This window comes from Pomacea canaliculata, linkage group LG3, assembly GCF_003073045.1.
Source record: "Pomacea canaliculata isolate SZHN2017 linkage group LG3, ASM307304v1, whole genome shotgun sequence".
Taxonomy (NCBI): Eukaryota; Metazoa; Mollusca; class Gastropoda; order Architaenioglossa; family Ampullariidae; genus Pomacea; species Pomacea canaliculata.
The window spans coordinates 21,549,040-21,566,280 of NC_037592.1; the positions used below are offsets into that span (position 1 = coordinate 21,549,040).

At 44.6% G+C, this 17,241-nt stretch overlaps 2 non-coding genes across 2 annotated transcripts; both read left to right on the forward strand.

Moving 5' to 3' along the window:
* Positions 1 to 3,512: 3,512 nt before the first annotated feature.
* Positions 3,513 to 3,583, forward strand: Trnag-ccc. The gene has a single exon. It is a non-coding gene; the product is annotated as a tRNA-Gly (tRNA).
* A 636-nt stretch (positions 3,584 to 4,219) lies between these two features.
* On the forward strand, positions 4,220 to 4,290 carry Trnag-ccc. The gene has a single exon. It is a non-coding gene; the product is annotated as a tRNA-Gly (tRNA).
* The last annotated feature ends 12,951 nt before the right edge of the window (positions 4,291 to 17,241 follow it).

The window sequence follows — 17,241 nt, forward strand, 5'->3', positions numbered from 1 at the left end:
ACACCCACGCGTGTCGCCAGGTGATAGTGCACAGACCACAGCACCACCAGAGACCGCGAGACCAGCATGCAACAGTCGCCGCCCAGAGGGATATTCTTGTCTGGGAAGATATTTTCATAAAAGGAAGATTTACGCGGGTTTCATGTGAAGTACGCATGCGCATATATTAAACCTGACAAAGTTAAAGCTGGATACAAAGCGCTGCTCCATATTACCTGGACTGTTTGACTAAATGTTTTACGGGCGAACGGAGGACTTGCGGCCCCTTGTGGTCTGGTGAGCCGCGATAAAACAGCCCTCGCTTGTCTTCTCGCACAGGCGTTCGCTCATCGGGTGTCGGGTAGGTTCCGCACAGCAGGGTCCCAACTGTTCCTCTGCTCCCAGCATATTAACAACAACAAAAGGTCGTTTGATTCATTCAACTTGTAGACTGCTGTTCGGGCTGTCTGGCTGTCTGGCTGTCCAACACGCGACTGGACGACGTAGATAGCAGAGGGAGGGAGTCCATTAGCGGGCAAGTGGGGAGGAAGGGGCCAGCTTGACATCGTCCGGGTACTGTGTATGTTTTACTGCCTTTTCGGGTCGAGCAGACGGGTGGAACAAATAGGACTATTGGAGAAGTAGGGGTAGGGTTGCGGCGAATGGCTGGGCTCTACAATGAACTGGGGTGGAATACAGACAACATGTGCAACAGGTTTTTTTTTTTTAAAAAGTTCCTACTAATCCATAAGCACTCCATTTTTCTTCCCACCCACCCCTCTCTCTCTCTCTCACACACGTTTGGTCTTCTTTGTCATTGACGACACATGCAGATTCTCAGCTACTATGCTGATGTAGTTAAGGGACAAGATATCTGTACACTGAACTCTTTGTTCGACATCCCTGTCGATGACTGACACGTTCGAGGGTCGCCTGACAACAAAGTCTTCCCGAGTGGTGTTGGTGATCGTAAAACCTGCACTCGGCCCGTCTATGAACCTGTAGCCGCACCCCGGCCATCTCGGGTATGGTAACTGGAGCCCGGAAGAGAGTGGAGGTGGGACGTTGAAACTGTTATAAACACGGGTGGATTGTATGAATGAAGTATATAGTGGGGGACAGCTAATAGCAATCGGCGAGGGTAGCTGTCCCCTGCTAATCAACTGCAATCAACCTACAGAGAGAGAGTTACGTTCACGATTCACTGGACAACAAAACAAATGAAAACTCGCGAAAAACAATAATATAAACAGTAATGATGAAGCTGACAAGGACTTTGACAACGGTACTGATAATACGAATTATAACGTGTACCTGAGTGACGTGTCATGTTAAAAGATAGAAAGACCACTCCTGTGTGGTCATACAAATCATAAAACACACCTTTGTTAGCTGAACTGAGGGCAGAGGCCACTCCTCTAACAGCAAGCTAGTGTATGCAGAAATAAACTTTATTCTTTGTGAAGAAGAATAAAGGAAAGGTGATTCTAAATCTCCCCTAGTGAACTGTCAAGCCGTCTAATCAGCTTTCGTGTCCGTGTCTTTTCTTTCCCGTTTTATTTTTGTTCACCCCCACCTTTTATTTTTGTCCACCCACCATTACAAAGTCTGACACTCCTTCTCTTCGCAGTTGTACGGCAAGACACACATGAGCACATCTCACAGTTGACTGATGTGTCACATCATGCTGGCACCTGACAGTTTACCGACACTTTCACATCTACACTGCTACTTCAATGCAAGGGAAGGGCGGGGGAAGTGGATGCAGAATGAGAAAGCAAGGAAACTGTTGAGACCCACGGTGACCCACGAGGCTGTCACGCAAGCGGTTGCGATTACTTCCCCTCAAAGCGCTTTAGGCGCGGAGGCGGAAAGACACTCGCAGCCATGCATTGACACTTCCTGGCAGACGACCAAAAGGAGTGAACGGTTTGAATTTCAAATCAGTCAAACTTTTTTCAATGTCGCCACGCTCAAGAATAGTTTGAAGACCAGAGTACCTACTGTTCGATGAGCCTAATTAACATATGTTCTTAACTCCCTTAATGGTCTATAATAGTATTCCGTACGTGCCTTTTGGCAACTAAACGGTTTGCGGTGGGTTTTTTTTTCGGATATCTGTAGATATAGGAGATATAAACCTAACCTGTAAATCTCAGCCTCCGTTAATTACCGCCACGATTCGCAGCTGCGATCAACAGCGCCGTTAACAGTTACTACGTCACGCTAGTGCACCATTCACATGACTGGCTGCAGTCAACATCAGAGTACGAGAGAAAATGAGCGACAGGTCAGATTATTCGGACCCTGACAGTCTGCATTTCTCGTGGTTGTGAAAAACTGCTACTTTAGCACGAGAAATGCAGACTGCCGACGCCTGAATAACCCCAACTGTCGCTGTGATTGGTGTTGACGGCTGGCAGTGTTGTGAATGGTGTACCATCGTGACGTAGCGCAAACCACTCAGGTTGGTTTTTAAATGCTGGGTAAAAATTAAGGGAAGATGCGTGGAATTTTCTTAACTCATCATTATTCCATGCATGTAGTATTTTCTAATATTAAAAAGTGTTTAGTAGCGGAAAATGCAAGATCTAAAATATGTATTTTCATGAGAAATAATTTAATATTTCGGCATCAATATAGATGGAGTAAGGGAAGAAAAAATATTAAAAACATTCAAATATTCTTCACAGTGCAGATAAAAACAGCCTTAGGTTATAAATTTAAGTTTGCTTTGGAGATAAAATCCTACATCATTGAAATGGAATAGGGCGCTCTTGAGGGCAGGCAGGCTGATTAATATGATGTAAAAATGTCTCCTTCCATCTAGCACCCCCTGACGGGACTAGCATACCACATGACAACAAATATAGTCCCTACAACTCAAACAGTTGGGGACTGGAAAAGAGAGAAAACGGGAAAACCGGAGAGAGAGAGAAGCTGTGGCGACAGGGTCGTGTACAGTAGGTCCTCGGCAAAGTGTACTAAGGTGTACCGACACCTGTAGTCACGTGAGGAGCAGGTAAACAGCGACGTACTGAAAACGTGGTGGGAGCAAAACAAGGGGTTAGCCTTTGGGGTGTATGTACCCCAGTGACCGAGGACGAAGTTCGATCGCACCCCGCTCTCTCTGTGATACAACCTGCAATTCTGCCGGCTCAAACCAATTACATTTTTTGTTAACCACCAAAAGGCAATCTCCAGAAAGGAGCTTTTTAAAAAATCATTTATTTGCAAGTCATTAAAACTAAACATTTATTCATCTCTCCCGGTCTTTCCTCACCTCTCTCTCTCTCTCAAATAAATCAGGCAAAGGTGCAGAAAGAAAAGCATAACTAAATGACAAGAGAACGGCGAGGGAAACAGAAAGGTAGAGCTACACCTCATTCTACAAACGCCAGGTTGTCAGCTGAGTTTGCAGATATCTGATATCTGCTACTTGATGGTAGCACCCTTCCTGTACCAAGCAATGCTCCAAAAGATTATCATCACTCAAAAATACAGTTATTTTAGTACGAGCATTCGTACCAACCGCGCCGCTGGTGTAGTGGTATCATGCAAGATTCCCATTCTTGCGACCCGGGTTCGATTCCCGGGCGGCGCACAGATATTTATGTTTTTACGTTTATTTTTTATTTGTTACTACTGTTTATTAATAATAGCGATGTCAATGTTTAATATACGCGATATGCCTATTTATAATGTTTCAACTTGTTTATTCTAATGAATATCTATGGTTACTAAGCATAAAGTGCAGAAGTCGTTACAAAAAAAAAAAAAAAAAAAAAGAAAGCAGAAACAAACAGTTAATAGTGCCGCTGAAGTACGATACATATCGTCTAATGATAGATTTCTCCTATTTCAGATGTAGGTTCGGTTCCCAAAGCGTATATTTTTCAGATTTTTCCCATTTGTATTTGTGGGTCTAGCGAAGCTAGTTTGAGCAGTTAATACGCCTCCCTTTTTAAAAAAATCTTTATCACTATTTTTGTTAAGAACTATAATTTCAAGCTTTTAGATTTATTCTTAATAAACACGCGGTTAAAAGAAACAGTTAAAATGACAATCACCGATATAAATAACTTCTCTTTAAAGCGACTGTTGTGCAAATCCTAGGTAAGGCTTATTGGAAAAGTCGCTGTGTACAACTGATAACAACACTTATTGTATTATAATCTAATTATGTCACAGAAGGCCCATGTAATAATATAAAGTTTAATAAAGCTCTCCAGCGTCAAGAGCGCCGCTGGTGTAGTGGTATCATGCAAGATTCCCATTCTTGCGACCCGGGTTCGATTCCCGGGCGGCGCAGCCCTTAGTTTTCTCGCTAATCAAGTTACTTTCTTTTTTTTTACAAGAAAACAATTCTGAAAAACAAACTATACTGTGTACTTGAGGCCAACTCCTGATGAGTCATTATACTGATTAGAGCATACTCGCTACTTCAGCCGGCGGTTGGCTTATCCTGTTCTCCGGGTGCTAAGCGAAATGCCCTGGCGTAGCTCACAGAGCAGGCTATCCCACTATGGAGGGTCGGGATCTTTCCACCGTGCCTGACACTCTAGTCGTGTTGAATTGTTGGAGGGGGAAGTGTGCCAAGGCGGTCCATGAAGGGTTAGGCAACCTTGAAAAGTAGGTCGATCTATTCTTAGCCTCACGCACGGCAGGCGTGCACAGCATACGGGATGGGGAGTGAGGGGTGTGATGGTTGGGGGAAGAGGAGGGGAGAGGCTGTGGAGGACAGTTGCGATGCAGGTGTTGGCGATAAAAAGGTAGGTAGCGTTGTCAGCTCGCGGGCTCTTGATGAACCTTTCTAACGCACGCGGAAAAAAATAAAAACGAGGGGTGTGGGTGTGGGTGGGCAGGGAAACGCGTTACGAACATTCCAGTCAACTACAACATAAACACTCGCCTCAAAACAGCAAACACTGTAAGTTATAGCGCGAGTTGCCGTTGTAACTATCTTCTTAATAAACTCCGTTTGCTTTTTTCAAAGCCTAAAAATACTGGATATCGTACAAAAAAGATGAGCCCGGCCACAGTCTATCACCAGAAGTGAAATATAAATCTTTTGTTAGATAAATCAAGATTGTAGAGAGAATGAAAACAACAGTTATAAAAACTCAAAGCTTGGCAGCACGAATATATTTCCCGGCGATCAGAAACACTCGGGGTAGGAGTTGTCAGCGGCATGCAATGATGCTCGGCTTTTTTTTTTTTGTGTGTGTTACAGTGAGCGACGTTTGCACTCGCACATTACCAACGCGCGTACACGATGGTAACATCACAACACATGTTCGACAACACACATGTACTTAACAAGAAACAAAACTTGAACAACGACTCACCCCGTAATCTCAATCAAAAGATTGTGTAACGTTTAGAATTAGATAAACTTTAAAATTATATTAATCACATTCAAGGTTTGCAAGTCAGTGTGCCAACAGAACAAACCACTCTGCGTTTTCTTTGATTACTGCCTTTGTTTTGTAGAAAAGTAGTGTTTCTTTTTCTTTTCTATACACCAAGGGCTAGACGTAAAAAATCACAATTTTTGCTTACTCTGTTACCTTCGTAAATAAAGAATTCGTATTTGTCTCTGTCTCTCGGTTCCTCTACCTTTTAAGGTTACTTTTCGTGCATGCCGCTATTGTTTATTGTCCTCTCCCACCCCCTACCTCGTAAAAATCATTCTTCCAACACAACTAGTATTTTCAGTTATTTCTGCACATCCATGCATTATACAGCATATTACTTTTTAACCCAATTAAACCCAAAAGTGGTTATCTCACTAGTGTAACTCTGCATGTGTACAAAAGACGAATCAAACAATGGCCTTGCCTGAAAAGCAAGGCGCAGTAATTAATAATTCTTGGTCTGAATAATCAGACAGTTTCACTCACTCACTCACACGAGACATATAATCCTTGCAATGTAGAAAGGCATCGGTGGCGGACTCTGGTTGAGGCCTTATGTGCAACCTGATGCACGAAGAGGAATAGATAGATAGAATGTAGAAAGGGGCCGTGAGTGCCACTCTTTGAATACACATTTTTCTCCGTCACCGGGAGGATTACAAGTTTTACAGAAATAAAACCAAAGTAATGCCTCTCCTTCCCCACTCACTCTCCTCACAGGTGCCCTCCTCCCTTGCGTGAGACACGTACCTGTGCAAGAGGAGGGCCAGCGACATGTCGGTGTGCACTACATCTCCAACCCTCCAGGCCCGGCCACAGGGTGCTGACCAGTAAAAATCGCTCCACTCCCTGATTTATGTCTTGCACTCGCTTCGTGACAAAATAAGTTAAAGGCTATCTTTCTTGGCTTCTCGCCGCTTCTCTGTCTGCTGCCGATGATCCAATGTCATTAAAAAAGACAAGAAAAGGACACCCTAGCCTGCATGGTGGTATATTTATAGACTGTTATTAAACCTTGGGAGACATCAAAACACAGGGCCTGTGGATGAGTGTGAAGCAGTTACCCAGTTCACCTCAAGGACACAACTTAAAAAAAAAAAGAAAAAAGCTAAGTTTTCATAATCTGTTGAAGAGACTGGTGTTTCGCTCTTTAAAGCAGGAGCACCAAAAATTTAAGAAAGAAGACTCAAATATGCATAAACATACAGCGAAGGGTCACTGTCACCCTACTGCGACAGGTCATGGTCGAGGCCTTGGTGGAGGGAAGATGAGATGTTTACAAACCCCACAGACCTTTTTTTTACCATGGCACCAAGGACACTAGCAGGTTCCTGATTGCATGAATAATTAAACTTATGGGTCACCAAGAGCTCTTGCAGACTGCACAAGAGAGTGATAGAAGAAGAACAGGGGAGCCGTCAATATTTTATTTCTTCTTATTTAATGAGGACGAGAGAAAAGAAGTTTTGCACGAGAACAACCGGACTCTCGCAGCAGCCCCGTGATCTCACTTCACGCTTTCTCTGGTGGACGAGAGACACATATCAGGACATGTTGTCTGTTAGTCCGTCCCGACAAGCACTGGGTCGCCCGACACGAGCTGGTCGAGAGGACATACGTCACCGGGCTGTCGGACACGATGCGTAACGTCTGTAGATTTACGTCACGGAGATTGCGGTGCGTCACCTGCACGCCTTGTCAGGAACACACCTGGTTAATCTTTCTCCACCTCATCCATCACCTGTCCCTGTCTCACACTCTCCAGTGCTGATCCACTTACCGCAGCGGCTGCTGGCGCAACTGTCAGCCCGGCGTTTTGCTCGGCAGTGCTCTCGACACCTACATGGTCAGCAACAAAGAGCAGCCAGGTGATTATCTACCTCAGCCGGTTCCGCTTATTTACTTGTGTACTTGACGCTCACGTTGTGCCTGCTGTAACGCTGCAGGCGATGTTGTGTCTCATGCTGATGAACGATAGACAGACAATAGAGAGAATGCAGCAGAACCACGAGCGCCCACCACGTTGTTGTGAATGTAGATCATTTTGTTGTGAGTACATACCGATTTGTTGTGAGTGCATTTTGCTGAATGAAATGTAAACAATTTTGTTGTCGGTGAGGAAGGGAGAGACAGCCGGTGAAGAGCGGTAAAGCTCTGTCAAGAAAAAATGAGGATTGTTGTGTCTCAGATCTCATCTCCCGTATTTTATTTATTTTTTTTTAAAGAGGCGTCAACAACACTGACGTCACGATGGTACGTGGATACGTCTACGTTGTCAAGGCCTCAGCCAGCGAGAGAGAGAGTTTTTCTTTCTTTCAGGTAATGGAAACTTGAAGAGATGAATCATCGCCCTTCTCCTCCAGAGACTTTGCAAGAAAAAAAAAATCAACGCTTGGAAAACAAATAAAAATGATAGACGCTCCTCGTAACTCTACTCACTTTCACGGCTGCCTTGTTTTGAAAATATCTAGTGTGTAATTTTCTGCACGAATCTTTGAACAGTCGCAGTCATCCGTATCGCTGTCACGGTTCTGACGAGGACGATATTGACAGCAGGTCTGACGAAGCACTAATTGACAGCTGCGTGTTGTTTATGTTTACCAGACTGTGCTGTAGAAACTGATGGATTTGAATAGCATCTGCTTTCCACTCAAATAGAGAAAACTAAGTTTAGAATTATATCATGTTTACAAGTATACGCCAATATACAAAGAGTACTTTTGAAGACAGTTATATATATATAAACGAGAGAAACTCGGAGGCTTGACGACTACCTATGTTCTCCAGAAGAATGAAGGAGGTTGTGTCGGAAGTCTACAACCAACACCACACAGCTGTATGAATAAAATAGTTCGATAAGAAACAGAGTCATGAATAAAGCATTTTCTGTCCGTTTAGACACCCGTTTCTTTGTTCACAGGACAGTCTATCGTCGACTGACAACAGATAAAAGAGGAGCTGCCATTTGGTAGATCGTCTCCTCCCGGACACCGGTCTGTCAAGATAAGCACTGAGAATGATTCACCTCAGCCACAGGTGGCCAGGACACGAGAAGTCTACATGCCGTCTACTCACTCGTGGGATTCTGTGTTGTCCACTTCTGGTACATCAGCAGCTCGTTGTTTTCCTTTTCTCGATATGTAAGCTTCTGTTTGTTTCTCCTCATACCCGACACACTCCACTAGAGAACCGCCATTCACTGATTCATTCAGTCGTTCTGTTTGTCGGTCAGTAGTATGGATGATAGCGAAAATACCTCTGTACTCGAACACATCTAGTACACACACACGAAACATATTCGTACATGCAGGCTTACTCTTACTCGCACACACACACACATGTAGAAACACTCGCGCGCTCACACACACACACAAGCATGTACATACATACATAGGCACTTATAAAGTACAAAAGCCCATCAATGGCCGCTCTGATCACCTGACAATCTATCAGTTGTATTGATTAAGGTACCTTGCAGTCTAATTGCTGTCTTACACTTCTCCATTAAATCTCGGAACATTCGCATAATACTGATCCATTTTTTTATTCGTCCATTTACTATTCAGTGGAACGTAGACCTCTCTTGTCCATAACAAACAAACATATCTGCCACACACATACTCGACACAAACATCATCTAACTTAAGCAATGACAGGTATATATCTATCACCTGACGTAGCTGTGGCAACTGCCGGGGTCGCTGACACAGTTTCATTGAGCCTGTGAGGTAATCACACCGTTGTGGAAACGGACTGTTGTTGTTATTAAAGTCCACGAGCCGCCATCTGTAAGCCGTGTCACGTGACACGCATTGTGCAGCCGTCATAATGCACGCGTCTACATGGATTGATAAATGTCGGGCCTTTATCTCGGGGTTAGTAACATACCCCCTTGCATTACACTCAACAGCAGGTTTTGTATGTGGTTTCTCGACGCTTGTTAAACTACGAAGTGGATTGTAAGGGTGATGGTGGTGGTGGTTGATGGGTTGGGTGAGGTGAGAAAATGAGGAAAGCAGAGCTAGAGAGAAAGAGAGAGAGAGAGAACATGTAAAAAGAACTAGAAATTCCTGCTGCAACCGCTTGGAGTTACACCAAGCTTCAGTAGCATAAAGAACCGGAAAGTCGTTATTTAAATGTCTGTACACATCAATCTGCTGACTAGAAGAAGTTTTCCATGCGAAGAACAGAAAAGGTTTGCTTTCGACCCGTTGCCATCTCTTTGAAACCAGCGAATGAAAATCGAAAACGAAAAAAATCCCACGTTTGCAGATTGACGAATAAAAAGCAGGCAGTAGAATATACAACAATGTATTAAACCCTCCCCACCCCCAGTTGCTCCCAGAATCAGCAAAAGCTCGTTTCCCGACCACAACAGACATTTCCGCTCACCCATCGAAACCCTTGCCAGACCCACCTTCACCTTCGTAATATTAAATATAAAGGGTAGGATGGGGAGGGAGGTAAGACATGCAGCAGTCAAGCATCTGTGCAGATGACAACTGGTAATTATGACAATGATGATGAGTCACAGAGCGGAGGGGAGGGGAGCAGAAATACTCTCCACCCACCCTTGCCACACACACACAGAGAGAAAGACTTCATTGTTTTCATACAGAATGGAGGAAGTGTGGCTGCATGAGGGAATGGTCACCTCGGTGTGACTGCATATAAAATCACAACCGGTGTGTACCGACACCGACCTCTACCTGTGGAGCTGTTGATGTACCCTGGATGGATGGGGGTTTGCAGTGTGAGTCACAGCAGCGAGAAAAATTAATTCCTGTCCGTGGCCTGGTGTCGACAATTGTTATCTGACATGGTGACACGGAGACACAGGCCGGTCTGTTTCCACCTGCCTGTACGTGCTATCTCTTGGCCATTGATGACATCATGTGACAGTTAATTTCCCTTTTCCTGAGTTTTTGATTTGTGTGAGCACGGACGTGTATAGGTGAACTGATGTCTGCCGAGAACAACCCTTAGCCTCTGTTAGTCTCGGCGAGCTTGAAATGTGAATGTAACTAAACCGGAAGCTTTGTAGACACCAGCCTCGTTCTAGTAGTTAACTGAAGAAGAAGAAAAAAAAAAAAACGTCTGGAAGCAGTCCATTAATGCAAGTTCGTGGTGTGAGTGTGCGCTTCACGTGTTTCTTTGTCTCGTGCCCTCCTGACGATGCAATTTTCCAATTTTTCAGGTTATCAGCGGCGTGTTGATCCATCCTGTGCTGAGGAATTTCTCAGAAACAAGAAGTCACATGTCGATTACTTGTTCGTGGTTGTTATTTCGTGTGCTTGACCTTTTCCAGGCAGTCAATAGCAAAGCTGCCCGTACTCACACCTCTGAGGCAGTTATGGGCGTGTGTAAACTTACCTCCACAGTAATTATGGACCTGAAGCCAAGAGTTACTCTGTAGGTCAGCCCGCAAAATCATTTCATCCAGCTCGCCAAGGCAACAGCAGATTTAGGCAAAGCTAGAAGATTTTCTCATAGCAACATGTATGTATAGTAAGTGAATAACAATACTACCGTCCATTTTTTGAGGGACAAGCAAGATTACGGGATAGACGCGGCACATGTGCTTCTCCTCCGCTGCCCGCAACATTATGCTCATTTGCTTTAATAGCTCACTTGAAGAAGAAAAAGAAGAAAATGATGATGAATGTAGAAATAAATTAATAAATGAGAGAAAAAAATGAGAGAAATAGTTGGTATGGGTTATTGTATATGTGTGCGAGCAGGCCTGTTCTTAGCTCCACTGGGGCCAGAGGCAGAGCGCATGCGCGGGGCCCTCCAAGCCACGATCGCCACGGTTTTCATCAAAAGCGCGGGGCCCCTGACGGCTTAGTGCAAAATCACTGCAAGATGGAAGCACTTTCCTACTAAACAAGCAGCAGCAGCAGCAACTACAACAACCACCACCACCACCACCACCTTGACGACTGTCGAAAGCGTGAGGCCCTAGGCAGATGCCTGGTCCTCCTGCCCCTGGGTGCGACGCTCGTTCAAATCTTATCAACAAACAACTACAAAAGCCTGAAGCGAAGCTGCTTTGTTTCCTGTCCTTTATCAGTTCCTTCAAAGGTGTTTTACATTCCCTGCACACATTTCTCCACGTGACATATATGTCTAAGAAACACATCCTTTTTTTTTTTTTTTTGTTTAGCAGGGTGGGAACTTGAGCACGATGACTATCTGACGCAATCCACCACCCGGTGACTAACGGGTGTCAGCACTGCAGCGGACGATGATTTGCCCTCGCGTATGTGAGAGCCGCCTCATCTCTTCGTCCTTATTCCAACCTCCCATGTGATCCCTACTCGAAAAAGGAGTCTAGAAAAAGACTTAGCATGGTCCAAAGTACTATTAGTGCCGTTCTAAGTGCCAGTTATATAAGCGAGAAATTTGAAAAGAAAACGACAAAGAGATACTTGAGAAATGAAGCAGCAAGCACTGCATGTTTGTTCAGCAAATACCGTTAACTATTAGCAACAAGCATCAAACTGGCATCTGTTTTCGGTATCGGGTACCAGTCTTGTGACACTGTCCAAGAACATTTGGTGATACAATGGTACGACAAAACTCTCCTGACCCGCAGGCAGTTGCTGACCGACATGGAGCCTCTTACCAACTTGTCAAACCACCATGGCACCATTAATAAACTACAGAAGTGTTACGTGCAGAAATGTCAAAATGCATTCTCACTTTGATTAACGAGTTGAGGATTTCACTCACACAAGTGGCTGTGTGACGTTGCTGGCGATACTACAGGCCAGGTGCGCTGCGGACTGATCCGTCACAGGTGAGCACTGCAAGTGCTGCAACACCTACTGTCACAACCACTTTCTGTAGTTTCTAGATATACTCGTCTGCCACTGTCTTTTCTTCGCTGTTTTCCTTATATCCACATCGCCGATACGAGAGTAGAGATTGGTACTGCTGCTTATAAGCCCATCAACAACTCTTTCCTATTTTGTCCTCCCCCATCCTACAGATCCTAGAAAAAACATCAATGTTGTTTGATATCACGAAAACTCTGTCATAAAAAGAAACCCGAAACTAAAATTATTTAACTAAAATTTTATGGGATTTTTTTCTGAAGGGTATTGTTTCTTATTCTTCTAGAAAAGATCTTATTTTGTGGAGGGTTTGTTTTGTTATTATTATTATATATATTTTTTTTGTTTGCGTTGACGCGCAAGGTGACCTAGTTAGACACAAATTATCACAACCCTGCAAAAGGTTGCCCTGACAGCTGTACCAGCAACAATGTGGAAAAATCAGTCTTGGAATATTTCTTGTGAATGTTGTGAAAGTTCACGAGCTGAGGCGAGAGGCGTGACTACCGATCACCTGTCCATGACATTTCCACATCTACTCGGCGGGGACATGCGCAGTTGACGTTGTGCTTTTTTTTTTTTTTGTTTCTCCTTCCAGGTATTCCACGACACACAACTGTGTGCATGTCAGTCCGTGTCCATGGATGCTGGCAGCTTCTGACACGCTGGGAGCTGATAACATCGACACACCATGCGTTAGTTTCCGGAAATACAGAACTGTCTCTCTCTCTCAGAGAACGAACGAAGGTTTTTGTTGACTCAAGCACGTGACCTTAGGCTTAACATTGAGGCGATGAGTACAGTTCGTACAATAACATGAAGCATAATGACTTCAGTACAGTATAATCATAATAAGTCTCACAATTAGTACACCACACACACACATACACCAGTATAAATACGTGAAAACGATAAATAAAACTGTCAGTTCACCTGTGGCTTTGTTCAAGATGGCTGACAATTGTTTTGAGTCCCAACAGCTAATAAGACCCAGAAGGATCTTCTGGTTTGTTCATTCGAAAATATACAAGACGGCGGAGGGTCAAAGGATACAGGGTACATTTCCTGTCAAAGTTCAGATTGCGTGACTGTTGTCGCAGGTCCAGGTGGCATGGCAACAGTAGGTGGGGAGGGTGACTCCGACCGAGTGGTTCCGGCTGTCGGGTCTTTGATGTATGGCGGTTGAGAGGTAGATACGGCGCCTGGCAAGCCGGAGGTGGCAAGAAGTGAGTGATGGAGAGAATATGCGCACCCAACAGCCCCTGACATGGCGCCAGACTTTCTCTCCATCAGCTTGCGCAGCAAAAGATGATAACCATGATGCCTTGCGCTGTTAATTTTTGAACGATCTTTCCAGAGATGAAAAACGAATTTGAGGTGCTGGGAACATGGCGAAAACACTTTGCCTCGGTTTTACTATCTGCGCAAGTTCACTGGATATTGCGGTTTTCTGAGGAACATTTTGCAAGCGACTTTACAAACAGAAAAAACAAAAACGACTCGTGGCTGTTTGGTCTGTCCACCGGAACCGTGGTGTGGACAGGAGGATTGTCAGCCTCGCTCACAGCTTGTAAGTGAACTGAGCAAGCTGTGAGCAGCTACTGACAAGCTGTGATCAACTACTGGCAAGCTGACAAACGTACACACAAGTATATATACACACGTACACACATACACACATGTACACTAGAAGGACCCCCTGACTCTCCCTGAGGGGTTTGTAATGGGCGATACTGGAGGTTAGGCAGCTCAGGTTATTTAGTTAGAGGTGATTAGTGTCTCTTGCAATAACCCACCCTGAGTAGAGTTACCCTCGTCTCTAGGGAGGAGAGAGCCGATCAAGGCCAGAAAATCAATTACATTTCATGGAGAGAGAGAAAACACAGTAAGCTAGAAGTATTTGCCGTTGGTCTCAACAGGGCGAGAATGGGAGAGTGACACTCGATTAATTTTCTAATAGGGTGTCTATCGGCTTGTCCGGGTGGGGAGGCCTCCCGCTAAGATGTCTACCCGGGATCACTCGCTGGCAATAACTGCAGCGGAGTTAATAAAACGACTCATACACACGCACAAACTCACACGCAAATGTACTCACGCATAGAATAAGAGGGGAGAGTAAGAGGGGAGAGAAAGAACTGAAAGAGGAAGAGACAGGGAAAGGGGAGAGCTGAATGGTGGAACAATCTCTGTTATAAAAGCGACAGAGAGACAAATGAAAATAATAAGTCTCAAATTTTTCTTTCTGTTGTTCTGCGTGTTTGATTATCGGCCATTTTCGTGCAGGTTGTTTGCCCGTCTGAGTGTGTGTACATGGTGCATGTGTATTCGTGTGTAAAGAAAGACGTTAAGGAACATAATGGAGGGTCAATGATTGAGAGAGAGAGAGGGGGGCGAAGGGAGTGGTGGAGCGTTGGGAGGAAGAAAAGAGAAAGGAGTGTAGCAGGCGACCGGTTATCAGTTGCGCGTTTAAATTAGAATAAAAGCTACCGTAACATCGACAAGAAGAAAGATAGAACGTGTCACCTGTCACTTTATCTACCCATACCCCAGCAATCCTCAGCTCCATTTTCATGTCATGCAAATCCCTGGTCATTACGGGTTGTTTTTCCAACGATGTTTTGAAGTTACATGACACCATCTCACTTGTGTTCATACTCATCACAGACGGAACACAGGCTTGCTACAGCTTTACTGACCCTGGTGTAGCTATCCGGGGTAAGGATCGAATTTAATAAGACAACGGGTCAAAACCAAAATAATTTCTTCTTTTTCAATAGACACAAAAGAAAAAATACCGTCGTAGAAAAGCGTGAGGGAAAAAAACGACAAAAACCAAAAAAGGATGGAATAGGAAATGAAAATGAGCGCTGGGATCTCAAAGCTTCTGTCGAGTGGGATTTACAGTTTATCTAAGATCTTGCAACAACAACAACAACAACAACAACAACAACAACAACAACAACAACAACAACAACAACAACAACAACACAATTATTATTTCTGACTGTCAACGACTCTGCACATGGTCGCTATCAGTTATGTGAAGATGTTCTCTCCTCACATTTGTATCACGGGTTGGGGGTTCTATCCATTTAAGAAATGACCAATGATCACTCATCGATTGATTGGTTATCACATATCCCATAAGCCAGTGTATGGTAGATAAATCGGATGATACAAGTGGCTCGCTCTTTATTTTTTCTTTCTATCCACACATTTCATAGAGACAAAGATTTAGCGAGGACGATGTTGAGGAGAGTTGAGAGGTGAGCACGACGAGGACTTTAACATTTAAAGTAAGAGGTTAGATTGTGTATGTAGGGGTTAAGGTTAAAGTAGACGTTTGTGTTTAATAATTGTTGTAGTGTTATAGATTGTGAATTTATACTATTGTGTTATTTATCCACTGCTATCTTCTCATCTTTTGCTCTCTGTCCTATGTATCAAAGCCAAGTGGCTCCCAGTATATTGGGTGAAGAAGACTGATTATACCGGGTAGCGAGGTGCCCAGTTATACTCTATCCTTATTCTGTCTTCCTTTCCTTTTATTCTGTGGGTGAGGTCCGTTATGCCCGTACGACAGGTCCGGTAGTCTCCAGATATTTTGGGCGCGGGTATCTCTGGGGGACAATCCCGGTACTGTGGGAGCGTCGCCCCGTTATACTTGTCTGGCCAACGGTCTGCACTTGATGGCCCGCAATGAGGTATGATTGTACTGTAGGGCTGACAGATGTACACATATGGTCTCAACTCCACACACTCTCAGGTAGGTCATGTGACTGCACACCGTCAGCACGCGCAAGGTAAGCGTTTCACCTCGAGGTCTCGATGGACTACGGCACTGGGTACGGGTGGCTGGTGGGTGACTACACAACTTCAGACAACTCTCCTAAGTGAGAAACAGCACGCAGACCACGAGAGAGTGTTGTCCACACAGACACAGTTAGACTCCCTGACACATGATCTGTGGTTACACTGTCGCTGACAAAGCCACCCTGTGTTCCGAGTTGTCTACCTGTCCGCAAGCTCTTTAGCATACAGGAGTGGTGTTTTCTGCAGGTAAACACAAAGGACACACACACACCCCTCTACACAAACGCACAATACATATAGGGACACATGCACAAAAGGGGGGATAAGATACAAGGGACAAGTGTCTGAAGCTCGAACATAGCTACTGCAGTTAAAATAACATTTGTCAGAACTGAACTGTACTCAGTCCTAACACTGTGTCACAAAGAACAGAAGTAAGGGGACAGTCTTCAGGGTCTGACTTTCTTACAAAAGTTAAATGTAGTCTGGTCCACTAAGCTGCTCCTGAAGATTTTGTCACTTCAAATTTAAATGAAACCGTTGTCGTTGAGTTTGTTTTAAAGGACTCAACCTCACTCATTCTGATCAACATCTCTGTATTGCTCAGCAACTGTCCATTGTCACCGCGGCGACTAGTCTCTGTCAACTGAAATGGCGGTCACAGGCGGGTACTTCGCCCACCCAACACAACAGGCTGCCAGCAGCTCGACCTAACAAATCCTGTTTCTAGTCGCCTCCACCCCTAAAACGTTCCCCCCCTTCCGCTCTACCACACACTTCTTTGTGTTGCACCTCCAGTGCTAGTTCTTTAGTATCCCCCCACCAGTGTGATTGTCCTCCCGGCACTGGAGGACTCTTCCGTCGCGTAATGAAAAGCAAACGAGAAGAGCTGCGTGCGTTAGCGTGCTATATGTAAATGTACCCCGGGTGGAGGGAAAGCTGTTAACATAGTAGATGGTCAATAGGTGTGTGTTCGCTGGCTCAGATGAAAAAGTGGAAAGAAATTAGTGAATGGCGCCTATAGTCCAGCCATGGCCCCGTACACCTTGCTCCGCGACCTCATCTCAATCCTCCCTTTTCTCCTGCACGCGGTCTTTGTGTGAGATGTACAGACCGTGTTCTTCACCACCAGTGATAGATGGTATGGTGAATGAGTAAATGGAGCGACTTCTTTGCTTATTTTTTTTTTCAAT